Source organism: Piliocolobus tephrosceles, chromosome 5, assembly GCF_002776525.5.
Source record: "Piliocolobus tephrosceles isolate RC106 chromosome 5, ASM277652v3, whole genome shotgun sequence".
Taxonomy (NCBI): domain Eukaryota; kingdom Metazoa; phylum Chordata; class Mammalia; order Primates; family Cercopithecidae; genus Piliocolobus; species Piliocolobus tephrosceles.
The window spans coordinates 44,759,477-44,780,261 of NC_045438.1; positions in this window are offsets into that span (position 1 = coordinate 44,759,477).

Genomic DNA, 20,785 nt, shown 5'->3' on the forward strand with positions numbered 1-20,785 from the left:
CCTATGGTGAAATAGCAAATGTAGTCAGACAAAAACTGGAGAGAAGCTTTCTGAAAAACTGCTTGGTGATGTGAGCATTCTACTCAGGGAGTCATAACTTTCTTCTCATAAGGGAGAGTTTGAACACAGTTATTGTAAAACCAAAAGAGTGATATTTGGAGCACATTGATGCCTATGGCAAAAAGTGAAATGTCGTCCAATGAAAAATAGAAAGAAGCACTAGAAGAAACTGCTCTCTGTCATGTCCATTCTTTTCACAGGGTTAAAGCTTACTGCATATTTCCCAGTTTGAAAGTTGGTCGTTGAGGTTTCTGTGAAGGCATAGTAAGTGGTGACCAGAGGCCTGTCTGAGGCAAGGAAATGTCTTCCATTGGAAATCGGAGAGAAACTTTTACGTACCTCTTTTGTAATTTTGTATTCATCTAATAGGGATAAATCATTCTTTGGATGGAGCAGTTTGAAATCACTGTTTCGGTGGAATCTTAGAAAGCATATTTGGAAACCTTCTTTAGAATATCCTGATAAAGAAGTAACCTCAGAGAGAGACCAGAAGGAAGCTTTCTGTGAAACTGCTCTGTGTAACGTGAGTTTTGCTTACACAGTTAAGCTTCTCTTTTCATTGAGCTGTATCATAACACTGCTTTTGCTTATTCTGCGAAGAGATACTCAGGAGGTCTTAGAGGCTTACGATGAGAAAGGAAAAGTCTTCAGATAGAAACTGGAGAGAAGCTTTCTGAGGAGCTGCTTTGTGATGTGTGCATTCCACTCACAGAAATATAGCTTTCTTCTCCTAGAGGATTCCAGAATCCCTTTTGGAGAAAAAGCTACCAAGAGATATTCGGGAGTAAAGTGACTTCTCTGGTGAAAAAGGAAATATCCTCAGACAAAACTGGAAAGAAGATTTCTGTGAAACTGCTTTGTGTTAGATATATTTATTCATCTCCTATATTTGAAACTTTAATTATATTACGCAGTTTGGAAACTCTGTCATACACAGATCCGTGAAGGGACATTCAGGATCACATTTTGGCCTACAGTGAAAGAGGAGATATCTTCAGATAAAAACTGGATAGAAGCTTTCTGAGAAACAACTTTGTGATGTATGCATTCCACTCAGGGAGTTATACCTCTTTTCTCACAAGGCAGTGTTTCAACACTGTTCCTGTGAAATAAAAAAGTGATACTTCACAACGCATTGAGGACTATGACGAATAGTGAAATATACTGAAAAAAAAAAAAAAAACAAGGAAGAAGCATTCCAAGAACCTGCTCTCTGATATGTACATTCACTTCACAGAATTAATGCTTACTCTATGTTGCCCAGTTTCGAAACTCTGTCTTTGAAAAATCTGGGAAGGGATATTTTGTGACACCCGGATGCTTGTGGTGAGCAAGGAAACATTCCGATGAAACTTGCCGAGAAATGTTCTGAGGAACTGCTTTGCGATGTGTGTATTCGACTCATTGAGTTAAACCATTCTTTGGATTGAGCAGCTTGAAATCACAGTTTTTGTGGAATCTGAGGAAGGACATTTCTGAACGATCCTTAGAATATGGAGAAAGAAATATCCTCAGGTAAAATCCACAAGGAAGCTTTGTGTGAAACTGCTCTGTGTCACCTTAATTCCTCTCACTCAATTAAGCCTCTCTTTTCATTGAGCAGTTTCCTAGGCCTGTGTATATTTAGCTTGTGATGGGATATTTGGGAGCACTTTGAGTCTAACTGTGAAAAAGGAAATATGTTCAGACAGAAACTGGAGATAAGCTTTCCGAGGAACTACTTTGGACGTGTGGATTCTGGTCACAGTGTTATAACTCTCTTCTCATACATCATTGGGGAAACCCTTTTGGGGAAACAGGTACCAAGTGACATTCGGGAGCATGTTGATGCCGATGGTGAAAAGGGAAATAGCCTTAGACAAAAACTGGAATGAAGCTTTCTAGGATACTACTCTGTTATATGTGTAATCATCTCACATAGAAACTGCTTTCTTTACATTACGCAGCTTGGAAACTGTCATTGATGGATCCACGAAGGGACCTTCGGGAGCAAATTCTGGACTATGGTGAAAAAAGAAATATCTTCAGATAAAAACTGGAAAGAAGCTTTCTGTGAATCTGATTTTTATTATGTTTATTCATTTCACGTAGATGAAGCTTTCTTTACAATACGCAGCTTGGAAACTCCCTCGTGGATGGATCCACAAAGGAATATTTGGGATCACATTCAGGCCTACGGTGAAATAGGAAATAGAGTCAGATAAAAACTGGAGAGAAGATTTCTGAGAAACTGCTTCATGATGTGTGCATTCCACTCAGGTAGTTATAACTGTATTCTCGTAAGGCACAGTTCGAACACTGTTCCTGTAAAACCATAAGAGTGATATTTGCAGCACATTTAAGATTATTGCAAAAAGTGAAATGTCGTCCAATAAAAAACAGAAAGAAGCGCTCCAACAAGATGCTCTCTGATATGTCCATTCTTTTCACAGGCTAAAGCTTACTCTACATTTGCCAGTTTCAAAGTCGGTCTTTAGGGGTTCTGTGAAGCAATAGTAAGTGACGACCAGAGGCCTGTGTGAGGCAAGGAAATGTCTTCCATCGAAAATCGGAGAGAAGCTTTCTGCACAACACTTTTGTGATGTTTGTATTCACCCCATAGCGTTACATCATTCTTTGGATTGAGCAGTTTGTAATCACTGTTTCTGTGGAATCTGAGAAAGGACATTTGGAAACGCTCTTTAGAATATCCTGAAAAGGAAATAACCTCAGAGAGAACACAGAAAGAAGCTTTCTGTGAAACTGCTCTGTGTCACGTGAATTCCACTCACACACTTAAGCTTCCTTTTTTATTGAGCTGTATCATAACACTGTTTTTGCTTAGACTATGAGGGGATACTCTAGAGGTCTTTGAGGCTTATGGTGAGAAAGGAAAAGTCTTCAGGTAGAAACTGGAGAGAAGCTTTCCGAGGAGATGCTTTGTGACATGTGAATTCCAGTCACTGAAATACATCTTTCTTCTCCGAGAGGATTCCAGAATCCCTCTTGGAGAAAAACGTACCAGGAGATATTCGGGAGTATAGCGGCCACTATGGTGAAAAAGAAAATATCCTCAGAGAAAACCTGGAAAGAAGATTTCAGTGAAACTGCTTTGTGTTACATATATTTATTCATCTTGCATAGTTAAAACTTTAATGTGATCCCAAATGTGATCCCAGATATCCCTACGTGGATCCATCCAGGAGGGAGTTTCCAAGCTGTGTAATGTAAAGAAAGCTTCATCTGTGTGAGATGAATAAACAAAGCAAAAAGCAGATTCACAGAAGGGTTCTTACCACTTTTTATCTGAATATATTTCCTTTTTCACCCTAGTCTTGAATGTGCTCCCGAAGGTCCCTTCGTTTATCTGTCCATTACAGTTTCCAGGCTCCATAATGTAAAGAAGGATTTATCTATGTAAGATGAATACACATACCACTGAGTAGTTTCCTAGAAAGCTTCCTTCCAGTTTTTGTCTGAGGCTATTTCCCTTTTCACCATCGGCATCAACATGTTCTCTAATATCACCTGGTACCTGTTTCTCCAAAAGGGTTTCCCTGACACTGTATGAGAAGACAGGCATCACACTGTGACTGAAATCCACACGTCACAAAGCAGTTCCTTGGAAAACTTCTCTCCAGTTTCGGTCTGAACATATTTTCTTTTTTAACGTTAGCTTCAAAGTGCTCCCTTATATCCCATCACATGCTAAACATACACAGGGCTAGAAAACTGCTCAATGAAAGGAGAGGCTTATCTGAGTGAGAGGAATTAAGACGACACAGAGCAGTTTCACAGAAAGTTTCCTCTGGGTTTTACCTGAGGATATTTCTTTCTCCATATTCTAAGGATTTTTCCCAAATGTCCTTCCGCAGATTGCACAAAAACAGTGATTTCAAGGTGCTCAATCCAAAGAATGGTTTAACTCTAGAAGACGAATACACACATCGCAAGGCAGTTGCTCAAAAAGTTTCTCTGCAGGTTTCATCGGAAGACGTTTCCTTGCTCACCACAAGACTCCTAAAGGTCCCTTCATGGATGCGTCCATGACCGTTTCCAAGCTGTGTAATTTAAAGAAAGCTTTATCTTTCTGAGATGATTACACATATCACAGAGTAGTTTCTAGAAAGCTTCTTTTCAGTTTTTCTCTGAGGCTGTTTCCCTTTGCAACATTGGCAGCAACATGTTCCCGAATATCACCTGGTACCACTTTCTCCAAAAGGATTTCCCTGATGCTGTATGAGAAGAGAGGTATAAAATTGTGACTGGAATGCACACATCACAGAGCAGTTCTTCGGAAAGCTTCTCTCCAGTTTCTGTCTGAACATATTTCCTTTTTCACTGTTAGCCTCAAAGTACTCCTAAACATCCCATCACACACTAAACATACACAGAGTTAGAATACAGCTCAATGAAAACAGAGACTTAACTGAATGAGAGGAATTAAGACGACAATGAGCTGTTTCACAGAAAGCTTCCTTCTGCGTTTTACCTGAGGATATTTCTTTCCTCATATTTTAAGGATTGTTCCCAAATGTCCTTCCTCAGGTTCCTCTAAAACAGTGATTTCAAGCTGTTCAATCCAAAGAATGGTTTACTTCTATGAGACAAATACACACATTGCAAAGCAATTGCTCAGAACGTTTCTCTGCAGATTTCATCGGAAGGCATGTCTTCGCTCACCACAAGCCTCCAGGCATCATTAAATATCCCTTCACAGATTCTTCAAAGACAGAGTTTCGAAGCTGGGCAATACAGAGTGAGCATTAACTCTGTGAAGTGAAGGCACATAGAAGAGAGCAGATTCTTGGAACACTTCTTCCTGGATTTTATTTCAGTATATTTCACTATTTGCCATCATCCTCAATGCGTTCTGAAATATCACTTTTTCGGTTTCACAGGAACAGTGTACAAACACTGCCTTGTGAGAAAAGAGTTATAACTCCCTGAGTGGAATGCATACATCACAAAGCAGTTCATTGGAAACTTCTCTCCAGTTTCGGTCTGAATATATTTCCTTTTTCACCATTAGCCTCAAAGTGCTCCCGAATATCCCATCACACGCTAAACATACACAGGGCTAGAAAACTGCTCAATGAAAAGAGAGGCTTATCTTAGTGAGAGGAATTAAGAACACAGAGAAGTTTCACAGAAAGCATTCTTCTAGATTTTACCTGAGAATATTTCTTTCTCCATATTCTAAGGATGTCCTTCCTCAGATTCTACAAAAACAGTCATTTCAGGCTACTCAATCCAAATAATTGTATAACTCTAAGAGATGAATACTCACATTGCAAAGTAGTTGCTCAGAATGGTTCTCTGCAGGTTTCATCGGAAATTGATTCCTCGCACACCAGAAACCTCCAGGCTTCACTAAATATCCCTTCACAGATTCTTTAAAGACAGAGTTTCGAAACTGGGCAACATAGAGTAAGCATTAACTCTATGAAGTGAATGCTCCTATCAGAGAGCAGATTCTTGGAACGCTTCTTCCTCGATTTTATTTCAGTATATTTCACTATTTGCCAAAGTCCTCAATGCGTTCTGAAATAATACTTATTCTGTTTGACAGGAACAGTGTTCAAACACTGCCTTGTGAGAAAAGAGGTATAACTCCCTGAGTGGAATACATGCATCACAAAGTAGTTTCTCAGAAAGCTTCTAACCAGTTTTACCTGAAGATATCTCCTCTTTCACCGTCGGCCTGAATGTGCTCCCGAACATCCCTTCATGGATCTGTGCATGACGGAGTTTCCAAACTGCATAATATAATTAAAATATTAACTATGCGAGATGAATAAATATATGTAACACAAAGCAGTTTCACACAAATCTTCTTTCCAGGTTTGTCTGAGGATATTTCCTTTTTCACCATAGCCTTACCTATACTCCCGAATCTCTGTTTGTAGCTTTTTCTCCAAAAGAGATTCTGGAATCCTGTAGGAGAGGAAATTTATATTTCTCTGAGTGGAATGCACACGTCACAAAGCAGCAACTCAGAAAGCTTCTCTGCAGTTCCTATCTGAAGATGTTTCCTTTCACATTGAAAGCCTCAAAGCCCTCCAGAATATCCCTTCGGAGACTAAACAAAAATAGTGGTATGATACAGCACAATGAAAAGAGAAGCTTAACTGTGTGAGTAGAATTCTCGTGGCACAGAGCAGTTTCACAGAAAGCTTACTTCTGGTTTCACTCTGAGGTTATTTCTTTTGCTGGATATTCTAAGAGCATTTCCAAATATCCTTTATCAGATTCCACAGAAACAGTGATTTCAAACTGCTCAATCCAAGGTACGATTTAACTGTATAAGATGAATACAAATATCACAAAAGAGGTGTGCAGAAAGCTTCTTTCCGATTTTCAATGGAAGACATTTCCTTGCCTCACACAGGCCTCCGGTCGCCACTTACTATCCCTTCGCAAAACCCTCGAAGACGGACTTTCAAACTGGGAAATGTAGAGTAAACTTTAACCCTGTGAAAAGAATGGACATTTCAGAGAGCAGCTTCTTCGAGTGCTTCTTTCTCTTTTTTATTGGACAACATTTCACTTTTTGCCATAGTCTTCAATGTGCTCTGAATATCAGTGTTTTTGTTTTACAGGAACAGTATTCAAACTGTGCCTTATGAGAAGAAAGTTATAACTCCCTGAGTGGAATGCACACAGCACCAAGCAGTTTCTCAGAAAGCTTCTCTCCCGTTTTCATCTGACTATATTTCCTCTTTCACCATAGTCCTGAAGGTGATTCCCAATATCTTTTCACGGATCCATCCACGAGGGAGTTTCCAAGCTGCATAATGTAAAGAAAGCTTCATCCATGTGAGATGAATAAACATAGTGAAAAGCAGATTCACAGAAAGGTACTTTCAAGATTTTATCTGAAGATATTTCCTTTCTCACCATAGTCCAGAATGTGTTCCCGAAGTTCCCTTCGTGGATCCGTTCATGACAGTTTCCAAGCTGCATAATGTAAAGAAATCTATATCTATGTGAGATGATTACACATATCACAGAGTAGTTTCCTAGAAAGCTTCTTTCCAGTTTTTGTCTCCAGTTCTTACCTGACTCTATTTCCTATTTGACCATAGGCCAGAATGTGATATCAAATATCCCTTCGTGGATCCATCCACTATTGACTTTTGAAGCTGCGTAATGTAAAGAACGCTTCATCTATGTGAGATGAATAAACATAGAAAAAAGCAGATTCACAGAAAGCTTCTTTCCAGTTTTTATCTGGAGATATTTCCTTTTTCACCATAGTCCTGAGTGTGCTCCCAAAAGTCCCTTCGTGGATCCGTCCATGACAGTTTTCAAGCTGTGTAATGTAAGGAAACCTTTATCTCTGTGAAATGATTACACATATCACAGAGTAGTTTCCTAGAAAGCTTCTTTCCAGTTTTTGTCTGAGGTTGTTTCCCTTTTCACCATCGGCATCATCATACTCCCGAATATCACCTGGTACCTGTTTCTCCAAAAGGGTTTCCCCGATGCTGTATGAGAACAGAGGTATAAAACTGTGACTAGAATGCATACGTCACAAAGGATTTCCTCGGAAAGCTTCTCTCCAGATTTGGTCTGAACATATTTCCCTTTTTACTGTTACCCTCAAAGTGCTCCCGAATATCCCATCACATGCTAAACATACACAGCTTTAGAAAACTGCTTAATGAAAAGAGAGACTTATCTGAGTGAGAGGAATTGAGATGACAATGAGCAGTTTCCAAGAAAACTACCTTCTGGATTTTACCTGAGGATATTTCTTTCTCCATATTCTAAGGATCGTTCCCAAATGTCCTTCCTCAGATTCCTCTAAAACAGTGATTTCTAGCTGCTCAATCCAAAGAATGGTTTACCTCTATGAGACGAATACACACATCACAAAGCAGTTGCTCAGAAAGTTTATCTGCAGGTTTCCTCAGAAGGCATTTCCTCGCTCACCACAAGCCTCCAGGCATCATTAACTCTGTGAAGTGAATGCACATATCAGAGAGCAGATTGTTGGAACGCTTCTTCCTTGACTTCATTTCAGTATATTTCACTATTCGCCATAGTCCTCAATGCGTTCCGAAATATCACTTTTTCTCTTTCACAGGAACAGTGTTCAAACACTGCCTTGTGAGAAAAGAGGTATAACTTCCTGAGTGGAATGCATACATCACAAAGTAGTTTCTCAGAAAGCTTCCATCCAGTTTTTATCTGAAGATATCTCCTCTTTCACTGTAGGCCTGAATGTGCTTCCGAATGTCCCTTCGTGGACCTGTGCATGATGGAGTTTCCAAACTGCATAATAAAATTAAAGTTTTAACTATGTGAGACGCATAAATATATCTAACACAAAGGAGATTCAAAGAAATCTTTCCAGTTTTTGTCTGAGAATATTTCCTTTTTCACCATAGCCGTCAGGGAGAAAAAGCTCCCGAATATCTCTTGGTAGCTTTTTCTCCAAAAAGGATTCCGGAATCCTCTAGGAGAAGAAAGGCATATTTTTGTGAGTGGAATGCATACGTCACAAAGCAGCTAAGATATCTCCTCTTTCACTGTAGGCCTGAATATTCTCCCGAATGTCCTTTCCAGGATCTGTGCATGACAGAGTTTCCAAACTGTGTAATGTAATTAAAATTTTAACTATTCGAGATGAATAAATATATTTAACCCAAAGCAGTTTAACAGAAATATTCTTTCCAATATTTTTTGAGGATATTTCCTTTCTCACAATAGTCGTCGCTATAGTCCTGAATAACTCTTGGTAGCCTTTTCTCCAAAAGGGATTCCGGAATCCTCTAGAAGAAGAAAGGTATATTTCTGTGAGCAGAATGCACACGTCACAAAGCAGCTCCTCAGAAAGCTTCTCTCCAGTTTCTGTCTGAAGACATTTCCTTTCTCACCGTAAGCCTCAAAGCCCTCCTGAATATCCCTTCGCAGACTAAACAGAAACAGTGTTATGATACAGCTCAATGAAAAGAGAAGCTTTGGCTGAGTGCAGTGGCTCAAGCCTATAATCCCAGCACTTTGGGAGGCCGAGATGGGCGGATCACGAGGTCAGGGGATCGAGACCATCCTGGCTAACACGGTGAAACCCCGTCTCTATTAAAAAAGAAAACACAAAGAACTAGCCGGGTGAGGTGCGGGCACCTGTAGTCCCAGCTACTCTGGAGGCTGAGCCAGGAGAATGGCATAAATCCTGGAGGTGGAGCTTGCAGTGAGCTGAGATCCAGCCACTGCAATCCAGCCTGGGTGACAGAGCAAGACTCCACCTCAAAAAAAAAAAAAAAAAAAAAAAGAAAAGAAAAGAAAAGAGAAGCTTAACTGTGTGAGTGGAATTCACGTGACACAGTGCAGTTTGACAGAAAGCTTCCTTCTGGTTTCTCACTGAGGTTATTTCCTTTTCAGTATATTCTAAAGAGCATTTCCAAATATCCTTTCTCAGATTCCACAGAAACAGTGATTTCAAATTTCTCAATCCAAAGAATGTTTTACCTCTATGAGATGAACACAAGCATCACAAAAGAGTTGCCTAGAAAGCTTCCATCCGATTTTCTATTTAAGACATTTCCTTGCTTCACACAGGCCTCCTGTTGCCATTTACTATCCCTTCACAGAAACCTCAACGATCGACCTTCAAACTTGGAAATGTAGAGTAAGACTTAACACTGTGAAAAGAACGGACATGTCAGGGAGCTATTTCTTCGTTTGCTTCTTTGTGTGTTTTATTGGACAACATTTCACTTTTTGCCGTAGTTTTCAATGTGCTCTGAATATCACTGCTTTGATTTTACAGGAACAGTGCTTAAACTGTGCCTTATGAGAAAAAAGTTATAACTCCCTGAGTGGAATATACATATCACCAAGCAGTTTCACAGAAAGCTGCTTTCCAGTTTTTATCTGACTATATTTCCTATTTCACCATAGGCTTGAAGGTGATCCCAAATATCCCTTCGCAGACCCATCCACGAGGGAGTTTCCAAGCTGCGTAATGTAAAGAAAGCTCCATCTATCTGAGATGAATAAACATAGCAAAAAGCAGATTCACAGAAAGCTTCTTTCCAGTTTTTATCTGAAGATATTTCTTCTTTCACCATAGTCCTGAATATGCTCCTGAAGGTGCCTTCGTGGATCAGTCCATGAGAATTTCCAAGCTGTGTAATGTAAACAAAGCTTTATCTATGTGAGATGATTACACAGATCACAGAGTAGTTGCCTAGAAAGCATCCTTCCAGTTTTTGTCTGAGGCTATTTCCCTTTCCACCTTCAGCATCAACATGCTCCCGAATATCACTTGGTACCTCTTTATCCAAAAGGGTTTCCCCAATGCTGTATGAGAAGAGAGGTATAACACTGTGACTGGAATGCACACGTCACAAAGCAGTTCCTCCAAAAGCTTCTCTCCAGTTTTGCTCTGAACGTATTTCCTTTCTCACCATAAGCCTCAAAGTGCTCCAGAATATCAAATCACACACTAAACATACACAGGGTTAGAAAACTGCACAATGAAAAGGGAGGCTTATCTGAGTGAGAGGAATTGAGACGTCACAGAGCAGTTTCACAGAAAGCTTCCTAATGGATTTTTCCTGAGAATATTTCTTTCTCCATAAACTAAGGATCATTCCCGAATGTCCTTCCACAGATTACACAAAAAAAGTGATTTCAACCTGCTTAATCCAAAGAATGGTTTACTCAATGAGATGAATACACACATTGTAAAGCAGTTGCTCAGAACGTTTCTCTGCAGGTTTCATTGGAAGGCGTTTCCTCCTCATAACAAGCCTCCGGGCATCACTAAATATCCCTTCCCAGATCCTTCAAAGACAGAGTTTCGAAACTGGTCACCATAGTGTAAGCATTTACTCTGTGAAGTGAATGCGCATATTAGAGAGGAGATTCTTGGAACGCTTCTTCCTCGATTTTCTTTCAGTATATTTCACTATTCACCATAGTCCTCAATGCGTTCCAAAATATCACTTTATCGGTTTCACAGGAACAGTGTTCACACACTGCATTGTGAGAAAAGAGATATAACTCCCTGAGTGGGATGCATACATCACAAATTATTTTCACAGAAAGCTTCACTCCAGTTTTTATGTGAAGATAACTCCTCTTTCACCATAGGCCTGAATGTGCTCCCGAATGTCCCTTCGTGGATCTGTGCATGATGGAGATTCCAAACTGCATAATATAATTAATGTTTTAACTATATGAGATGAATGAATATATCTAACACAAAGCAGTTTCACAGAAATCTTATTTTCAGGTTTTGTCTGAGGATATTTTCTTTTTCACCATAGTGGTCTCCCGAATATCTCTTGGTAGCTTTTTCTCCAAAAAGGATTCCAGAGTCCTCTAGGAGAAGAAAGGTATATTTCTGTGAGTGGAATGCACACGTCACAAAGGAGCTCCTCAGAAACCTTCCCTCCAGTTTCTATCTGAAGACTTTTCCTTTCTCACCGTAAGCCTCAAAGCCCTTCTGAATATCCCTTCACAGTCTAAACAACAACAGTGTTATGATACTGCTCAATGAAAAGAGAAGATTAACTGTGTGAGCGGAATTCACGAGACCCAGAGCAGTTTCACAGAATGCTTCCATCTGGTTTCTCTCTGAGGTTATTTGTTTTTCAGGATATTCTAAAGAGCGTTTCCAAATGTCCTTTCTCAGATTCCAGAGAAACAGTGATTTCAAACTGCTCAATCCAAAGAATGATTTAACTCTATGAGATGAATACAAACAACACAAAAGTGTTGCGCAGAAAGCTTCTCTCTGATTTTCGATGGAAGACATTTCCTTGCCTCATACAGACTTCTGGTCGCCATTTACTATCCCTTCGCAGAACCCTCAAACCGACTTTGAAACTGGGAAATGTAGAGTAAGCTTTAACCTGGTGATAAGAATGGACATGTCACAGAGTAGTTTCTTGGAGTGCTTCTTTCTGGTTTTTAATGGACGACATATCAATTTTGCCATAGTCTTCAATGTGCTCCGAATAGCAATCCTTTGGTTTTACAGAAACAGTGTTCAAACTGTGCCTTATGAGAAGAAAGTTATAACTCCCTCAGTGGAATGCACACATCACCAAGCAGTTTCTCAGAAAGCTTCTCTCCAGTTTTTATCTGACGGTATTTCCTATTTCACCCTAGGCCTGAATGCGATCCCAAATATCCCTTCGCAGATCCATCCACAAGGGAGTTTCCAAGCTGCGTAATGTAAAGAAAGCTTCATCAATGTGAGATGAATAAACACAGCAAGAAGCAGATTCACAGAAAGCTTCTTTCCAGTTTTCATCTGAAGATATTTCCTTTTTCAACATAGTCCAGAATGTGCTCCCGAAGGTCCCTTCATGGATTCGTCCATGACAATTTCCAAGCTGCGTTAATGTAAAGAAACATTTATCTATGTGAGATGATTACACATATCACAGAGTAGTTTCATAGAAAGCTTCTTTCCAGTTTTTGTCTCAGGATCTTTCCCTTTTCATCATCAGCATCAACATGCTCCCGTATATCACTTGGTTCCTGTTTCTCCAAAAGGGTATCCATGACCCTGTATGAGAAAAGAGGTATAACACTGTGACTGGAATTCACACGTCACAAAGCAGTTCCTCCGAAAGCTCTACATTTTCAGTCTGAACATATTGCCTTTTTCACCGTTAACCTCAAAGTGCTCCCAAATATCCCATCATACGCAAAACATACACAGGGCTAGAAAACTGTTCAATGAAAAGAGAGGCTTATCTAAGTGAGAGGAATTAAGACGACCCAGAGCAGTTTCACAGAATGCTTCCTTCTGGGTTATACCTGAGGATATTTCTTTCTCCATATTCTAAGGATTGCTCCCAAATATTCTTCCTCAGATTCAACAAAAACAGTGTTTTCAAGCTGCTTAAACTAAAGAATGGTTTAACTCTATGAGATGAATGCACACATCGCAAAGCAGTTCCTCAGAATGTTTCTCTGCAGGTTTCATCGGAAGACATTTCCTCACTCACCACAAACCTTCGGGCGTCACTAAATATGCCTTCCCAGATTCTTCAAAGACAGGGTTTTGAAACTGGGCAACATACAGTAACCATTAACTCTGTGAAGTGAATGCACATATCAGAGGGCAGATTCTTGGAACGTTTCTTCCTCGATTTTTTTCTGTATATTTCACTATTCACCATAGTCCTCAATGCGTTCCAAAATATCACTTTTTCTTTTTCACAATAACAGTGATCAAACACTGCCTTGTGAGAAAAGAGGTATAACTCCCTGAGTGGAATGCATACATAACAAAGTTGTTTCTCAAAAAGCTTTTATCCAGTTTTTATCTGAAGACATCTCTTCTTTCACCATAGACCTGAATATGCTCCCGAATGTCCCTTCGCAGATCGGTGCCTGATGGAGTTTCCAAACTGCATAATACAATTAACGATTTAACTATGAGAGATGAATAAATATATCTAACACAAAGCAGTTTCAGAGAAATCTTCTTTCCAGTTTTTGTATGAGGATATTTAATTTTTCACCTTAGTCATCTCCAGAGTATGTCTTGGTAGCTTTTTCCCTGAAAGGGATTCCGCAATCCTCTAGAAGAAGAAAGGTATAATTCTGTGAGGGGAATGCACATGTCACAAAGCAGCTCCTCAGAAAGCTTCTCTCCAGTTTCTATCTGAAGACGTTTCCTTTCTCACTATAAGCCTCAAAGCCCTCCAGAATATCCCTTCGCAGACTAAACAAAAACAGTGTTATGATACAGCTCAATGAAAAGAGAAGCTTAACTGTGTAAGTGGAATTCAGGTGACACAGAGCAGTTTCACAGAAAGCTTCCTTCTGGTTTCTCTCTGAGGTTATTTCTTTTTCCGGATATTCTAAAAAGCATTTCCAAATGTCCTTTCTGAGTTTATACAGAAACAGTGATTTTAAACTGTTCAATCCAAAAATGTTTTAACGCTATGAGATGAATACAAACATCACAAAAGAGTTGCGCAGGAAGCTTCTCTCCGATTTTGGATGAAATACATTTCCTTGCCTCACACAGGCCTCCAGGCACCACTTACTATCGTTTCGCAGAAACCTCAAAGAATGACTTTCAAACTGGGAAATGTAGAGTAAGCTTTAACCCTGTGAAAACAATGGACATGTCAGAGAGCAGTTTCATCGAGTGCTTCTTTTCTTTTTTTATCGGACGACATTTCAGTTTTTGCCATAGTCTTCAATGAGCTCTGAATATTACTCTTTTGGTTTTACAGGAACAGTGTTCAAACTGTGCTTTATGAGAAGAAACTTTGTGGATCCGTGCATGACAGTTTCCAAGCTGCGTAATGTAAAGAAAGCTTTATCTATGTGAGATGATTACACATCCCCAACGCTGTATGAGAAGAGAGATATAACACTGTTACTGGAATGCACACATCACAAAGTAGTTCCTCAGAAAGCTTCTCTCCAGTTTCGGTCTGAACATACTTCCTTTTTCACCATTAGATTCAAAGTGCTCCCGAATATTCTATCACACGCTAAACACACATAGGGCTAGAAAACTGCTTAATGAAAAGAGAGGCTTTTCTGAATGAGAGGAATTAAGATGACACAGAGCAGTTTCACAGAAAGCTTCCTATTCTATTTTGCCATCCTTCTCTGGACGTAGCCTTCCATCCAATCCACACCTTAATTGCTGCCTGGTCAACAACTAAGTTGTGCACTCGTTCCTCATTCCAAGCTAGAAAGGGCCCCCACTGAAAGCAATCAGTGGAAATCAGTTGAACTTTCCCCCACTCGCCTCAAACTTACTAAGTTTTCTTAACTATTTCATACTCCCCAGCCTTGCCAGGACCATCCTTTTGGGTTTTGTCTATATTCCAACAAATGTCTCCATTACTCATTCCTGTACTAATACTGTGTTTTATTTTATGTTTTCCCCCATTTTGATCAAATTTTTCCATGCCAAGATACAAGAAATCACTCGCGTCACCTTCAACCAAATGCTTCTTCATCTGTATGTCCAAACACCACCCATAGGCCTCGACTTTAATGACACACCTTAACAAGAGGAAGTAGCCAGACAGATCACGGCATCCCTTTATCACTATTACCAATAAAAGGTTGGACTGTTTGGGTGAATAGAGGCAAGATGGCGCATTTCCAGGTTCTTCATCAGCAACTCTTCCCGTGTGAATGAAAATGCAGCTGGCGCTTGGGAAGGTGCAGACCAACCAGGCATGCGCCAGGTGATGTCAATTCGAAGAGACCAAGAATTACCTGGTGGCACCTGCGGAGCCTTCCCCCCCTGACACGCCCATGCCCCGCTTATTGCCCTTCCATTTCTAGAAAAGCTGCTCCCGGCAAGTGTGCCGCGGGGGCTTCCTCAGCCCCTACTCTTGGCGGAACTGCATTAAGAACTCTGCCTGGGCTACTGTCTTGGCCTCCTTTGCCAGAGGCTGACAGACTTCACGTTACAAACCTTTTTTCCTGGAGCTAGATGACCAAATAATAAATTTGCTTTTTTGCTTTTAGCCTTACCTACTCTCTGGTTCTTTTGTGCTCGCTCGGGTGGTTCTTATAAAAACAAATCAAGTAGTTTCCTAGAAAGTTCTTCCCAGTTTTTCTCTGAGGCTATTTCCCTTTTCACCATCGGCATCAGCATGCTCCCAAATATCACCTGGTACCTGTTTCTCGAAAAGGATTTCCCTGACACTGTATGAGAAGAGAGGTATAACATTGTGACTGGAATGCACATGTCACAAAGCAGTTCCTCAGAAAGCTTCTCTCCAGTTTCGGTCTGAACATATTTCTTTTTTCACTGTCAGCCTCAATGTGCTCCCGAATATCCCATCACATGCTAAACATACACAGGGCTGGAAAACTGTTCAATGAAAAGAGAGGCTTATCTGAGTGAGAGGAATTAAGGCGACACAGAGCAGTTTCACAGAAACCTTCCTTCTGGATATTACCTGAGGATATTTATTTCTCCATATTCTAAGGATCATTGCCAAATATCCTTCCTCAGATTTCACAAAACCAGTGATTTCAAGCTCCTCAATCCAAAGAATGGTTTAACTCTATGAGACGAATACACACATTGCAAAGCAGTTGCTCAGAACGTTTCTCTGCAGGTTTCATCAGAAGACGCATCCTCGCTCAGCACAAACCTCCGGGCGTCCCTAAATATCCCTTCACAGATTCTTCAAAGACAGAGTTTCGAAACTGGGCAACATAGAGTAAGCATTAACTCTGTGAATGAATTCACATATCAGAGACCAGATTCTTGGAATGCTTCTTCCTCGATTTTATTTCAGTATACTTCCCTATTAGCCAGAGTCATCAATGTGTTCTGAAATATCACTTTTCTGGTTTCATGGAAACAGAGTTCAAACACTGCCTTGTGAGAAAAGATGTATGACTCCCTCAGTGGAATGCATATATCACAAAGTAGTTTCTCAGAAAGCTTCTGTCCAGTTTTTATCTGAAGATATCTCCTCTTTCACCGTAGGCCCGAATATGCTCCCGAATGTCCCTTCGCAGATCTTTGTATAACAGAGTTTCCAAACTGCGTAATATAATTACAGTTTTTACTATGCGAGATGAATAAATATATCTAACACAAAGCAGTTTCACAGAAGTCTTCTTTCCAGTTTTTGCCTGAGGATATTTCTTTTTTCACCATAGTCATCGCTATACTCCCGAATGTCTCTTGGTAGCTTTTTCTCCAAAAGGGATTCCAGAATCCTTTAGAAGAAGAAAGGTATATTTCTTTTTTTTTAATTACTATACTTTAAGTTCTAGGGTACATGTGTGCAACGTGCAGGTTTGTTACATATGTACACCTGTGCCACGTTGTTGTGCTGCACACATCACCTCCTCAGCACCCATCAATTTATCATTTATATCAGGTATAACTCCCAATGCAATCCCTGCCCCCACCCCCCTCCCCATGATAGGCCCCGATGTGGGATGTTCCCCTTCCCGAGTCCAGGTGATCTCATTGTTCAGTTCCCACCTATGAGTGAGAACATGCGGTGTTTGGTTTTCTGTTGTTGTGATAGTTTGCTAAGAATGATGGTTTCCAGCTGCATCCATGTCCCTACACAGGATGCAAACTCATTCTTTTTATGGCTGCATAGTATTCCATGGTGTATATGTGTCACATTTTCCTAATCCAGTCTGTCACTGATCGGCATTTGGATTGATTCCAAGTCTTTGCTATTGTTAATAGTGCCGCAATAAGCATTATAGCAGCATGATTTAGAAGAAAGCCGGAGGCATCACGCTACCTGACTACAAACTATACTACAAGGCCACAGTAAGCAAAACAGCATGGCACTGGTATCAAAACAGAGATATAGACCAATGGAACAGAACAGAGACATCAGAAATAATACCACACATCTACAGCCATCTGATCTTTGACAAACCTGAGAGAAACAAGAAATGGGGAAAGGATTCCCAATTTAATATATGGTGCTGGGAAAATTGGCTAGCCATAAGTAGAAAGCTGAAAATGGTTCCTTTCCTTACTCATACGAAAATTAATTCACGATGAATTAGACACTTAAATGTTAGACCTAATATCATAAAAACCCTAGAAGTAAACCTCGGTAGTACCATTCAGAACATAGGCATGGGCAAGGACTTCATGTCTGAAAAACCAGAAGAAAGGTATATTTCTGTGAGTGGAATGCACACGTCACAAAGCAGCTCCTCAGAAAACTTCTCTCCAGTTTCTATATGGAGACGTTTCCTTTCTCACCATAAGCCTCAAAACCCTCCAAATTGTCCCTTCGCAGACTAAGCAAAAACAGTGTTATGATACAGCTCAATGAAAAGAGAAGCTTAACTGTGTGAGTGGAATTCATGTGACACAGAGCAAGATGACAGAAAGCTTCCTTCTTGTTCTCTCTGAGGTTACTTCCGTTTCAGGATATTCTACAGAGAATTTCCAAATGTCCTTTATCAGATTCCACAGAAACAGTGATTTCAAACTGCTCAATCCAAAGAATAATTTAACAATATGAGATGAAAACAGACATCAAAAAAGAGTTGCTCTGAAAGCTTCTCTCCGATTTTTGTTGTAAGACATTTCCTTGAAAAGTATGGACCTGTCAAAGAGCAGTTTTTTCGAGTGCTTCTCTCTGTTTTTTATTGGACGACATTTCACTTATCGCCATAGTCTTCAATGTTCTCCAAATATCACTCTTTTAGTTTTACAGGAACAGTGTTCAAACTGTGCCTTATGAGAAGAAACTTATTACTCCCTGAGTGGAATGTGCACTTCACCAAGCAGTTTCTCTGAATGCTTCTCTCCAGTTTTTATGTGACTATATTTCCCCTTTCACCATAGGCCCGAATGGCATCCCAAATATTCCTTCATGGATCCATCCACGAGAGAGTTTCCAAGCTGCATAATGTAAAGAAAGCTTCCTGTATGTGAGATGAATAAACATAGCAAAATGCAGATTCACAGAAAGCTTCTTTCCAGTTTTTATCTGAAGATATTTCCTTTTTCACCATATTCCAAAATGTGCTCCAAAGGTCCCTTCATGGATCCGTCCATGACAGTTTCCAAGCTGCGCAATGTAAGGAAACCTTTATCTATGTGAGAGGATTACACATATCACTGAGTAGTTTCCTAGAAAGCTTCTTTCTAGATTTTGTCTGAGGCTATTTCCCTTTTCACCATCAGCCTCAACATGCTCCCGAATATCACTTGGTACCTGTTTCTCCAAAAGGGTTTCCCTGACACTGTATGAGAAAAGAGGTATAACACTGTGAGTGGAATGCACACGTCACAAAGCAGTTCCTCGGAAAGCTTCACTCCAGTTTCGGTCTGAACATATTTCCTTTTTCACTGTTAGCCTCAAAGGGCTCCCGAATATCCCATCACACGCTAAACATACACTGGGTCAGAAAACTGCTGAATGAAAAGAGAGGCTTAAATCAGTGAGAGGAATTAAAACGACACAGAGCATTTTCAAAGAAAGCTTCCTTCTGGATTTTACCTCAGGATATTTCTTTCCCCATATTCTAAGGATCGCTCCCATAAGTCCTTCCTCAGATTCCACAACAACAGTGATTTCCAGGTGCTCAATCCAAAAAAGGGTTTAACTCCTTGAGACGAATACACACATCAAAAGCAGTTGCTCAGAAAGATCTCTGCAGGTTTCAACGGAAGACGTTTCCTCGCCCACCACAAGCCTCCGGGCGTTAATAAATATCCCTTCACAGATTCTTCAAAGACAGAGTTTCGAAAGGGCAAAATAGAGTAAGGATTAACTTTCTGAACTGAATGCACGTATCAGAGAGCAGATTCCTGGAACCCTTCATCCTCTATTTTATTTCAGTACGTTTTTTTATTTGAGTAAGCTTTTTATTTCAGTAAGCTTTTTTTTAGAGGCAGAGACTTGTTCTGTCGCCCGGGCTGCAGTGCAGTGGCCGGATCTCAGCTCACTGCAAGCTCCGCCTCCTGGATTTACGCCAGTCTCCTGCCTCAGCCTCCTGAGTAGCTGAGACTGCAGGCACCCGCAACCTCACCCGGCTAGTTTTTGTATTTTTAGTAGAGACGAGGTTTCACTGTGTTAGCCAGGATGGTCTCGATCTCCTGACCTCGTGTTCCACCCGTCTCGGCCTCCCAAAGTGCTGGGATTACAGGCTTGAGCCACCGCACCTGGCCTTTTTCAGGACATTCTAAAGAGGATTTCCAAATGTCCTTTCTCAGATGCCACAGTAACAGTGATATGAAACTCCTCATTCCAAAGAATGATTATCTCTATGAGATGAATACAAATATCACAAAATAATTGGGCAGAAAGCTTATCTCCAATTTTTGATGGAAGAAATTTCCTTGCTCGACACAGGCCTCCGGTTGCTACTTAGTATCTCTGCAGAACCCTCAAAGACCGACTTTCAAACTGGGAAATGTAGAGTAAGCTTTAATCCTGTGAAAAGAAAGGACATGTCAGAGAGCAGTTTCTTAGAGTGCCTCTTTCTGTTTTTCATTGGATGACATTTCACTTTTTGCCATAGTCTTCAATATGCTCTGAATATCACTGTTTGGGTTTTACAGGAACAGTGTTCAAACTGTGCCTTATGAGAAGCAAGTTACAACTCCATGAGTGGAATGCTCACATCATGAAGCAGTTTCTCAGAAAGCTTCTCTCCAATTTTTATCTCACTATATTTCGTATTTCACCATAGTCCCAAATGTGATCACAAATATCCTTTCACAGATCCCTCCATGAGGGATTTTCCAAGCTGCTTAATGTATAGAAGGCTTCATCTCTGTGAGATCAATAAACATAGCATAAAACAGATTCACAGTAAGCTCCTTTCCAGTTTTTATATGAAGATATTTACTTTTTTACCATAGTCCTGCATGTGCTCCCAGAAGGTCCCTTCATGGATCTGTCCATGACAGTTTCCAGGGTGCGTAATGTAAAGAAAGCTTTACTATGTGAGATGATTACACATATCACGGAGTAGTTACCTAAAAAGCATCTTTTCAGGTTTTGTCAGAGGCTATTTCCCTTTTCACCTTCGGCATCAACATGCTCCCGAATATTACTAGGTGCCTGTTTCTCCCAAAGGCTTTCCTTGACACTGTATGAGAAGAGAAGTATAACACTGTGACTGGAATACACACGTCACAAAGCAGTTCCTCAGAAAGCTTCTCTCCAGTTTCAGTCTGAACATATTTCCTTTTTCACAGTTAGCCTCAAAGTGCTCCCAAATATCCCATCACACACAAAACATACACAGCATTAGAAAACTGCTCAATAAAAAGAGA